Here is a 12,756-nt window from a genome sequence, read left to right as displayed (position 1 = left end):
TTCAACTTCCAGGAGTGTAATATTGATTTATTTCTATTAATAATCACAAGTGCCAATGGTGACCGGTTTCGATTTTAGCAAAATCATCTTCAGGGCACCTCTCATCAGATAGTGAACAGAGACGCCGGCTGGAGCACTGGTAAGTGTCAGAGTACACCCTGAAAGAAAGACCCGTTGTAGGCTTGCTCTGTAATTAGCTTAACCAATATTCATTGCAACTGCTCCATATTTCATGAACTCGTACAGCAAACAAAATACCTCACATGTTGTATGCATACTCCAGTGGGTGCAACGTGTGTGGTTCAGAAAATTACAAGAAGATAAGATAGTGACCATCGGTACAGTAGCTTGTGAGGTATGGAAAATTATGTTCTGGGTGTGTGTGTAGGGGTTGACTGGATGACTGGTATGCATTTCCCCTGTGCTTCCTTTTGTTTGGTGTCAGCTCCACCAAGACGACGAGTTATGTTAATCCACGTGCCTGTACTGAGAGCTAGTACAGGAAAGTCGAAGTAAACATTGTGTTAAACTTTTAAAAACGTCACGTTTATGTGAATCGTACATCGTGATACGATTTTGGAAATGTGTTGAGGAGAGGAAGTGGATTGGTAAATAAAAAAAATACAGTCTGCTGCACAACACGGACGTGCTGCTGGTCGTATATTCACAATGAGCAAAGTTATAAGAAAGGGAGCTTCGCTGTTTAATTATCTCTGGTGGCAAAATAATATGTGTTTGACAGGTTTTTTTTTATATTACGTCTGGACAAAAAGTAATTTTATATGTAGATGCTATCTCTTCTTTAAGACATACCATCTTCATATAGTTGAGACTAACTGGCCATTGACTCTCTTCTTCTGAGCTGGATGCTCACGCATTGCCCGAACTCTTACGGGACTCGGTAAGATTGTCTGCCGCGAGTAATGAGTGTAATGGGCAGGGGCACTATGGATGTATTGTGTGGACATTAAATTGGGAATGTGGGTGTCACGGGGAGCATGCAACGGATAAATCCCTGCAGTCGCACTATCCTCTGTGCCCTCGGTGGCTCAGATGCACATAGCATCTGCCATGTAAGCAGGAGATCCCAGGTTAGAGTTACGGTTGGGGCACACATTTTCAACTGTCCCCGTTGATGTATCTCAACGCCTGGCATAGCTTAGGGTCTTGATTTCATTATCATTTTAAAAAGTAATTTGGTGTGGCCGAGATAAATGGGACACCACCCATCCACTTGTCAACACATCCACACATCAGCGACTAATAGTCATCCCACAAATACGTCACGTAATTTACTCGTACTACCTGTTGTTTTCTGCATGGTCATAACTACACCACTAAGTGGACTATATCTGTCAGTATATTTCACATACATTTAATTTGTTTCGCGCATATTTGTACACATAGTTCAGTAGTACCTCTAGTACATATTGCCAAGCAGTTTTGTCTTCACTCAGCTCAATGTTTATGACATCATATCTGCTGGACTATATATGTCATACAATGATGTCGTAGACATTGAGCTGAGTGAAGACAAATGGATGAACAGATACCGCCTGCGAAATGTGTTGCGTACTGAGTTAGTAGCAAAGAGTTAGTAAGTAGCGTGTTCCATTGATCAATCTCACGGTAGCCATACGATATGGAACGTGTAAAGTGCATAAGAACTGCATACATGAATCAAGGTTTCTTTTTTTTTTTTTTTTTTTTTTTTTTTAATAAACGTCTTGCATGGTGAAGTAGTTTTCCACGCATCTCAGTGTTTATAACGTCCCATCTCATGCACTATGTGTCTTACAATGACATAATTTTGAAGCTACATTCAGTGTTATATGTGAATACTGTGTGCAAACATTTTCACGAATGCAGTTAGTAGCTGTTGTTGAGGCCTTCCGTCCGAAAATAGGTTTGTTGCAGCTCTCAGTCCTACTCTATCCTGGGCAAGCCTCTTCATCTCCGAATAACTACTGTAACATACATATTTCTTCCGACTCTGCTTACTGTATTCCTCTCTTGGTCTCCCTCTGCTATTTTTGCCGCCACAATTCCCTCAAATACTAAATTAGTGATCCCTCGATGTCTCATAATGTGTCCTAGCAGGCAGTCACTTCTTTTGGGCAGGTTGCACAACAAATTTCTTGTCTCCCCAATTCTATTCAGTTTCTCGTTATTAGTCAAGCAATCTACCAATCTTCAGCATTCCTCTGCAACACAATATTTCAAAAGATTCTATTCTCTTCTTCTCTAAATAGGTTACCGTCCTTGTGCACTTCCTTACATAGCTACACTCCATATAGAACTCTGAGAAAGATCTTCCTAACAATGTAATTCTATATTCGATGTTAATAAATTTTTCTTCTTCAGGAACGCTCCTCTTGTCATTCTCGGTCTACAGTTTATATCGTCTCTGCTTCGGCCATCATCAGATATTTTGTTGTCAAAATAGCAAAAATCATCTATTACTATGTCTACTTTCGTAATTTAACTCAGCATCACCTAATGTAATTCGACTACGTTCCATTATCCTTGTTTTGATTTTGTTGATGTTCATCTTATATCCTTGATAAAAGACACTGGCCATTCCGTTAAACTGCTTTTCCAAATCCTTTGCTGTCTCTGACAGAATTACGATGTCATCTGCAAACCTAAAAGATTTTATTTATTCTCCCTGAACTTTAATGCCTACTCCAAATTTTTCTTTGGTTTCCTTTACAGCTTGCTCAGTGTATAGATTGAATAACATCTGGGACAGGCTACAACCCTGAGTCACTCCCTGCTCAATCACTGCTTCCCTTTCTTCCCCTCGATTCGACGCTTATAACTGAACTCTGCTTTCTGTAGAAGTTGGAAATAGCTTTTCGCTCCCTATACTTTGCCACTGCTACCTTCATATTTTCAAAGAGGGTGGTCCAGTCAACGCTGCCAAAGGTTTCTCTAAGTCTACAAATGCTATAAATGTAGGTTTAACTTTCCTTAACCTATCTTCTAAAGTAGTCGTAAGGTAAGTATTGCCTCTCGTGTTCCTACATTTCTCCGCAATCACCCTTTGGGAGGAATTTGTATTAGTATCTTGCAATCAAGACTTATTAAATTGATAGTTCGGTAATTTTCACACCAGTCAGCAACTGCTTCATTTGGAATTGGAATTATCACATTCTTCCTGAAGTCTGAGGGTATTTCGCCTGTCTCATACATCTTTCACACCAGATGGAAGAGTAGTGTCATGGCTGGCTCTCCCAAGGCCGTCACTAGTTCTGACAGAATATAGTCTACTTCTGGGGCCTTATTTCGACTTAAATCTTTCAGAGCTCTGTCAAACACTTCTTGCCGTATTATATCTCTCATCTCACCTTCATCTACGTCTCCTCCCATTTCTATAATGTTGCTTTGAAGTTTATCACCCTTGTATAAAATCTCAATGTACTCCTTCCAGCTTCCCCTTTTCACTTAGGACTGGTTTACCAGTTAAGCTCTTCATATTAATACAGCCGCTTCTCTTTTCTCCAAGGGCCTCTTCTTTTTCTTTTCTGCCCGGAGGTACCTATATTTTTCTAGTGAAATATCCCTTAAAATCTTACATTTCTCCTCTAGCTATTCCTGCTTGGCTATTTTGTTATTCGTATCACTCTCATTTTTAAGACGTTTCTATTCACCTTCGCCTGCTTCATTTGCTGCATTTTTAAATTTTCTCCCTTCATCAACTTATTTCAATACCTCTTGTGTTACCCAAGGATTTCTACTAGGCCTTGTCTTTTTATCTATTTGATCCTCTGCTGCCTTCACTAATTCATCTCTTTAAGCTACCCATTATTCTTCTAGTGTTCTTTTCCCATCAGCCAGCCGCGGTGGCCATGCGGTTATAGGCGCTGTAGTCTGGAACCGCGCGACTGCTACAGTTGCAGGTTCGAATCCTGCCTCGGGCATGGATGTGTGTGATGTATTTAGTTAGGTTTAAGTAGTTCTAAGTTCTAGGGGACTGATGACCGTAGATGTTAAGTCCCATAGTGCTCAGAGCCATTTTTTTTTCCATCAGTCGTTGTCTAATGCTCAACTCTGAACAACTTCTACTTTTTTCCACTTATTCAGGTCCCATCTTAATTCCCTACCTATTTCCATTTTCTTCAGTTTGCTCTATAGTTCATAGCAATAAATTGTGTCCACATCTGCCCCTCGAAATGTCTTAGAATTTAAAATCTGGTTCCTAAATCTGTGTCTTACCATTATATAATCATTCTGAAGCCTTACCGCGTCTCCAGGCCTCTTCACCGTACACAACTTTCATTCATGATTCTTAAATCAAGTGATAGAGATGATTAAATTGTGTTCTAGCGGGCGGCTTCGTCTTTCATTTCTTACCTCCTGCCAATGTTCACCTAATATTTTTCCTTCTCTTCCTTTTCTACTATCAAATTGCACTCCACAACCTCAATTACATTTTCTTCCCCTTTCACCACCTGCATAATATATGTAACCTCATCATACATTTCTTCAATCTCTTCATCATCTGCGGAGCTAGTTGGCATGTAAACTTGTACTCCTGTGGTAGGCGTGGGATTCATGCCTATCCAGGCTACGATAGTGCATTCACTATGCTGTTCATAGTAGCTTACCTGCATTAATACGAGGGCCGTTCAGAAAGTAACCTCCGGTTGATTTAAAAAAAATACACCAAGTTAAATAAAAATATTTTAATATATACATCTTACAACTACATCTTTGCACTATTTTTCTGCATAGTCTCCATAGCGATTGAGGCACTTATCGTATCTCTTCACAAGCTTTGAAATTCCTTCTGCATAAAAATCACCCGCTTGTGCCTGGAGCCAGCCTGTGACCGCATCTTTGAGCTCTTCGTCGTCATCAAACCGCTGTGACCCGAGCCATTTCTTCAAATGCATGAGGAGGTGATAATCACTTGGCGCCATGTCTGGGCTGTAAGGTGGATGGTTGATAACGTCCCACTTGAAGGACTCAAGAAGGGCCATTGTTCTGCGAGCAGAGTGAGGACGGGCGTTATCGTGCAAAAAAACGATACCGGAAGTCAGCATATCACGGCGTTTGTTCTGTATAGCCCGTCGTAACTTTTATATTGTTTCACAGTACACGTCTTGATTAATGGTCGTACCACGTTCCATGAATTCAACCAACAACACCCCTTTGGCATCCCAAAACACCGTTGCCATCAGTTTTCTGGCAGAAAAATCTTGCGAGGCTTTTCTTGGTTTGGTAGGCGAATTTGAATGTGCCCACATCTTTGATTGTTCTTTTGTCTCAGGGTTCACGTACTTAATCCAGGTTTCGTCACCGGTCACGATTCTGTTTAACAATGGTTCTCCTTCGTACTCATAATGTGACAGAAAGTCTAATGCAGAGGCCATTCTTTGAGTTTTGTGGTGGTCGGTAAGAATTTTGGGCACCCATCGTGCACAGAACTTACGGTAACCCAATCTTGCTGTCACTATCTCGTACAAGAGAGTCTTAGAAATCTGTGGAAAACCAGTAGACAACTCCGACATTGAGAAACGTCGATTTTCACGAACTTTTGCATCAACTGTCTGAACGAGTTCGTCAGTCACCAATGATGGTCTACCACTCCTCTCTTCATCATGAACGTTTTCTCGTCTACTTTTACATAAACGTACCCATTCACGGACAACTCCTTCACTCATAACTCTTGGTCCATACACGGCACAAAGCTCACGATGAATAGCTGCCGCAGAATATCCTTTAGCTGTAAAAAACCTTATGACAGCACGCACGTCACATTTGGCGGGGTTTTCTATTGCAGCACACATTTCAAACTGCCACAAAAACTAAACTAGCGCAGGTACGACGTTCACTCGACCACGGCTTGATGCCGACTGACCTGTTGAGTGCGTGAACGCACAGATGGCGTCGCTACTCCCCCCCACAACCCGCACTGTGACCAACCGGAGGTTACTTTCTGAACCGCCCTCGTATTTCCTTATTCGTTACTAAACCCACTCCTACATCACCCCTATTTGACTGTGTATTTATAATCATTTATTCACCTGACCAATTGTCCTGTTCTGCCACTGAACTTTACTAATTCACACTACATCATCCAATCTATTTCCCCCTTTTTAAATTTTATAACCTATCTGCCCGATTAAGGGATTCAACATTGCACTCTCCAATCTGTAGAATGCCAGTTTTGTTTCTCTTGATGACAACATCCCCCTGAATAGTCCCCGCCCAGCGATCCAAACGAGGGACTATTTTACCTCGTCAACATTTTACATAAGAGGACGCCATCATCATTTAACCATAGAGCTGCATGACTTAGGGAAAAATACGGCTGTAGTTTCCCTCTGATTTCAGCCCTTCGCAGCACCAGCACATCATGGCAGATTTGGTTGAAGTTACAAGGGCAGACCTGTCAATCATCCAGGATGTTGCCTCTGAAACTACTGAGCAGGCTGTTGCCCCTCTTCAGGAAACACGTATATGTTTGGCCTCTTATGGTTGCACTTTCGATACTGCTATCTGTATCGTGGGGTCATGCAAGCCACCCCACCGACGGCGAGGTCCATGGTTCATGGGGAAGTACGGTTAGTAGCAATGAAGTCGTATATTAAAAGATCAGTGCAGATGTTGCAGCTTTATTGTACGAACAGCGAAAATATAGAAAGCAATAAACGTTTTCCCTACAGCTCTGTGTGGATTCTCAGAAGAAAATATTTCTTTAACGTTTGGAATTATGTGTATACTTTGCTGAAAGTCACTAACTGCTCCCATTCTCAAATAATTGATAAATAAACTCTGGATATTCACGTGTCGGACTGCACTTCTCTTTCATGCCTACCCCTCTTTAAAACTAAGTGGTTCTTATACTCACAGCAATATATATGCTTTCTGAGCATCCGATGTTGCCGGGGTGTGTATGTATTTATTCCAGTTTTGTGTTCGTCCATTTCCTCCTACCTCGACCTCTCTGTCCACCTTCCCTTCACCCTGTCTCTATCCGTCTCCTCTTCCTCTTTTCTCACTGTTCGTCTCCCCCCCTTTCCTTTCTCCGTCCATCTCCTCTTCCTCCCATCTCCCTGTTAATCTCCTACCCTTTCATTTTTCAATCCATCTCCTCCTCTCCCTCTCACTGTCATCTTCTCCTCTTCCCTTTCCCTGTGTATTTCGTGTCCCCCCTCTCTGTTTATCTCCTCCTACCTACTTTCTATGTATGTCTCTTCCTTTCCCTCTGGCTGTGCATCTCTTCCTCTTTTCTTACCCTGTCCATCTCAGCCTCTTTCCTCTCTCTGACCATTTGTCCCACTCCCGTCTGAGCAACTGCACCTCTCCTTCATTCTGAATGTTATGCTCATTTCAATAAGATTTTGGTGGTTCTCACCCCCACAGTGTGATCATAACTAATATGTGTACCAAATTTGATTCCATTGGGTCCATTAGCTAACAATGAGTTTTGTATTCATTGCTTTTTCAGCGTTCGCACTTGTCAAATATATTTCGCTTGTATGTAACATGTTTTATTTGTATCTGTACACGTATTTCAGCTATAAGTCCAGCGAATTTCGGCCTGCAATTTCATTTTTACGCAGTTTAATGTTTATTACCTTATATCTCCTGGACTACATCCGCCTGCTTGGCTGAGTGGTAACGTGCTTGCCTCCCATGCAGCGCGCCCGGGTTCGATTCCCGGCCGTGTTGGAGATTTTCTCCGCTCGTGGCGTAGGTGTTGTGTTGGTCTCTTCATCATTTCGTCCTCATTACCGGCACGCAAGTCGCCCAATATGACGTCGATTGAAGTAAGACCTCACTCGGCGGCCAAACTTCACCAGATGGGGCCTCCCGGCCAACTATGCCACACGTTCATTTCATTTTTCCTGGACTTTATGGTGTACAATACCATAACTTCTCATGTACATGTGGTGGTATATGAGTGTGCTACATGCCATATGTGTTGCGAATAGAGTTGGTCATAAAGGAGTAATAAATTAAAATTTCGTGCATGATGTGGTAGTTTTCCACGCACGTCAATGTTTATGACGGCATATATTCTGAACTAGTTGTCGTACAACGATGTATTTTTGTAGGTACATTTAGTGGCATATGTGGATACTGTCTGTGAAAATAGTTGCGAATAGAATTAGTAGCAACGAAGTAATAAAGTTAAACATTCTGAATGACGCGGCAATTTTCCACACATATCAGTGTTCATGACACCATACGCCCTCAACTGCTTGTCGTACAGTGATATAAGTTTGCTATTACATTCAGTGGTATATTTGAATACTATCTGACAAATCTGTTGCGAATAAAGTTGGGAATAAAGAAGCGAAAAATTAAAATGGCCGTGGCAGCTTTACTGCATGAACGGCGGAAGCGTAATGAGCGATAAACTGTTGTCCTTTCATCGTTTTCTGAGGGTCGTCACTAAGAAAGATTTTCGCACCGATTTGAAATTATGTCTGAAGTTTGTTCGAAATTACTAACTGCTCTTTTTCTCAAATACTGGATGACTAATGTATGGCTATCGGCGCGTTGTGGGGTACACTGCCATTTCACCCCCAAACCCACACATTTGATATGTAGATGGTTTTTACCCTCACCGTGATAATTTCCAGACAGTAAGTGATACGTTGGTTGAAATCGATCCACTGGTTTATACCGTAGCGTATATACCACAGCAGGAAATCGGCACGAGTCGCGCACGCCCCTGAGTTGTCAGTACCGGAAGACAAAGAATAAAACGTTCCCTCTCACTCACCTACTAAAACCGCAGTGGTCCCACTACTTATCGCTCTGTCCCTAAGGTAAGCAGCCAACTTTACATAGTTCACAGCCGAATCAACCAACGTGAATTAAAAATAGGCACCTCTTGAAATATTATTGCCTCAGTATTTTTGTTTAGTGCTGAACGAGAAAAAAACGTTCTTAACATGCTTTCAGCGTCACTTGGAATTTTTGGATTTTTTCAGTTAGTTGTTATATGGATATTACTACAAAATACGGTTGAGAACTGCGGGTCGCACTAAACTTGGGATCCTTGTCTCCAGTTAGACAATCACTGATTTACAGTGTTACACCTCCCATTTGCTTTTCACCCTGTATACGCTTCTCAGCCGGGAATATGGCAAGAAAAATTTCATTTGTAAACGTCCACTCCTCATCACTTTGTTGTACGGCACAGTTAAAGTTAGCGTAGCCTAACTGCCTGAAGTGGAATATTTAGTATTTCGGAATATCAGTAACACAATCTTTTATTTAGAAATGTTTTGACCGCATTTGGTGGATATGACAACTGGTTTCGAAAGTAACGCCTGATGTCGTCGTCAAACTCTCATTACGGTCATTTGAACGTTTTTAAGTCGTCACAAAGAGCTCTTCAAGACGATTTGAAGTGTTACCTTCGTAACAAGATACTGGTTTCGATTACTCATTATAGTTGTCATATCCACCAAATGCGTTCAAAGTAAGAGGGTATTTCAAATACATCGCATATTCCACTTTGACAACGTCCAATTTCAGTAATCTCGGAACGGATAAATGGTCATATGTACAGGTGACTGAGAAGTGGCACTTCCAAGACACTGCTCGCTGCTTTTGTTAAATTACGGAAACAAACTCGCAGCACAGCTGAGATAACGCCAGGTGCTACTTCTGCTGTACTAGAGGTAGATTTCACGTAGTTGTCCAAAGACAAGTAAGAGTCCGTTTGTGGTATGAAGTCCCGCTCTTGGCGATACGGCGTCTCGAGACGGTTAGTCCGAGCTGAGCCGTATTTAGCGGCGGTGGCGCCTCTCGCGGCAGCCGACGGGGGCTAATGACGTTCCAGTGGCGGCTGCGTCATTAGGGCCACCTGGCCGCCGGCCTTATTAGGCGCCTCTTCCGCCCCTTTTGTGCGCTTCTTGCAACAAGACAATAAACTTGCGAGGTACTCTCCACCTGCCGCCCCTCGGCTGGCTCCTCTTTCCTCCCCACATAAATGAGCAGCGGCGGGCCTCCGCCGGCACAAAGTGCGCATTCCGCACGTTTATTAGAAACCGCGTGCGGCCGTCCTGCCTCTCCTTCACGAGACGAGCGCTGGGGATCTTCTCTGGGGAAGGAAGAACTGCGCGGCCCGCAGAAACATTTCCATCCCCAGCTGTGGCCAACATGGGATCACCGTTCACTGACAGCTCACTCATTGCTGACCTCAATGGAATTAAAGCTGTTATGTTAACAGTTCTTACACCACATATGACAACATACTTAACTGACACAGTCTTCTACTGTATTATACACTGAGTAGCAGCAACATTATGACCACCTACCTAACAACCGATACGTCCACCTTTGGCACGGATAACAGCGGCGGTGCTTCGTGGCATGGAAGCAGTAGGACCTTCGTAGGTCGCTGGAGGGAGTTGGCACTACACCTGCACACACAAGTCGCCTAATTCTCGTAAATGGCGAGGAGGGGGACGATGAGCTCTGACGCCACGTTCAGTCACATCCCCGATGTGTTCGATCGAGTTCATATTTGGTAAATTGGGTGGCAAAACCTCGAAATGAACTCGCCATTGTTTTTCTCGAACCACTCTATCACAGTGCTGGATTTGGGACATGTACATTATCTTGCTGAGAAACTCCACTGCCGTCATGAAGGGATGTACGTGGTCTGCAACCACTGCACGATACTCCTTGGCCGGCATGGTGATGCACGAGCTCCACTGGACCCAAGTGAATGTTCACCAGAGCATAGTGCAGCCGCTGACAGCTTGTTTCACTACCGCAGTACAGGTGTGAAGGAGCTTTTGCCCTGGAAGACGACGAATTCACGCCCTCCCACCAACATGATGAAGAAGGTATCGGGATTCATCAGACCATGCAACGCTGTGCCACCCCGTCAAGATCCTGTGCCGATGGTCATGTGCCCATTTCAGTCGTAGTTTCCGATGTCGCGATGTTAACATTGGCACATGCATGGGTCTGGCTAACGTTAAACTCTGATGTTAGTTCCGCGATAGTTCGCCACCTGTAGTCTTTTAGCAGTCTGCTCAGCTTTCGACGTCCGACATCGATGGCCACCCCATCCCACGACTTCTGGACGCGGTTTCACCTTCGCTTTGCCACATGTTGAAGACACTCGCCGCAGCACTCCCCGAACACCTGACAAGTCGTGCAGTTTTCTAAATGTTCATGTCGAACCTAAGAGCAATCTCAATCTGCCCTCGGTAAAACTCAGATAGTTCGAGCCTTCCGCATTCTACACGCGGACAGAGCATTCACTGATACTGCATGCACCGTGTGTCTCAGTTATTCCTGGCCAGATGACGCTACTATCTCCTGGATGGATTTATGTCGATAGGTCGGTGGTCGTAATTTTCTGGCTGGTCAGTGTATTGTGCCTCTTCTAAGAGTCGTCAGGCGCGTTATGTCCAGTGATTCGACAGATATTTAGAGTTTCGTTCTTGCAACGTGTAACTGGAAGTAGCTCAAAGGAATACTGTTCATTACGTCTTTCATGCGACGACCAGTGTAAATCGAGGAATTTTACGTGTCCACCCAGTGGGGTCCTAAATTGCCTAATGCGATGTTCGTTTCGTTGATGTTTATTAACAGGGACAGTAAAAGTCTAAGAACAAAAAAAATCTCAGCAGCGACACCGTTGTCCTTGCCTGTGCTGCCTGCACTGAGGAGATGCGCTTATCGGTCGCTACTGGAGTACTGATCATTCTTCGCGTTTCACTGTCCCCCTTAATGCACGTCACTAAAATGAATTTCATACTAGACTACATAGGATATCTCTGTCGAGTGGACATGTAAAATCCTGATTTAAAAATCATATTGCCTATAATGGGAAAGAAATCGAGCTTTCCGTCGACGCTGGGCGTCGTATGAAAGACGAGACTAGCATCAAATGTGGTACTTATTTACACCAATTATAAAAATGTACAAGACTGTACAGTTTATTTGAAGACTGTTTCTTTCAACTTATCTTTGTGAAGCTTGGTTTTGAAAAAAAGAAATACTTGAAAAATGGATATCGTAATCGGGTATCCAGTCATCTAGCAGACACAATGAGGATTTCATGCAGTCCTCACGACGCAAATTTAGACATTATAGACAAAAACATGTATGACAAGTGTCATTAACTAACATTTTTTGCAATGGAGTTTGCTTTGCAATTGGCATGAATAAAAATCCAGATTTAACATCCAATCTGTACCTTTTTACATAGCCGTCGACAAGTGATGCATAGCGTAAATGATGGGTCCCATCGGCTTCAGATTAATGACACTAGAACACTTCATGTGGGCAATTCAGAAATGCTACATAAATTTTTAATGATACAACAGGCTGACCTCGCAAAAAAGTACTTTCAGATCAGTTTCAGCGACCAGATACACTGATCCAAGAATCTTATTTGATACTGACTGAAATGGTCAAATTACTAACGTATCGCTACCTTTTCTGCACCCTTTATATTCACCTGTCAATCGACATGAGCATCAGAAAGAGTACGCAAGGCAGGAGAACTTTAATTCAAATGGTTCAAATGGCTCTGAACACTATTAGACTTAACTTCTGAGATCATCAGTCCCCCAGAGCTTAGAACTACTTAAACCTAACTAACCTAAGGACATCACACACATCCATGTCCGAGGCAGGATTCGAACCTGCTACCGTAGCGATCGCGCTATTCCAGACTGTAGCGCCTAGAACCGCTCGGCCGCACCGGCCGGCAGAACTTTAATTCTACAGGGAAAAGGTGGTTGGACCCAATTAGGTACGCGC

The sequence above is a fragment of the Schistocerca americana genome, chromosome 1, assembly GCF_021461395.2.
Source record: "Schistocerca americana isolate TAMUIC-IGC-003095 chromosome 1, iqSchAmer2.1, whole genome shotgun sequence".
Taxonomy (NCBI): Eukaryota; Metazoa; Arthropoda; class Insecta; order Orthoptera; family Acrididae; genus Schistocerca; species Schistocerca americana.
This window is presented reverse-complemented; position numbering follows the sequence as displayed.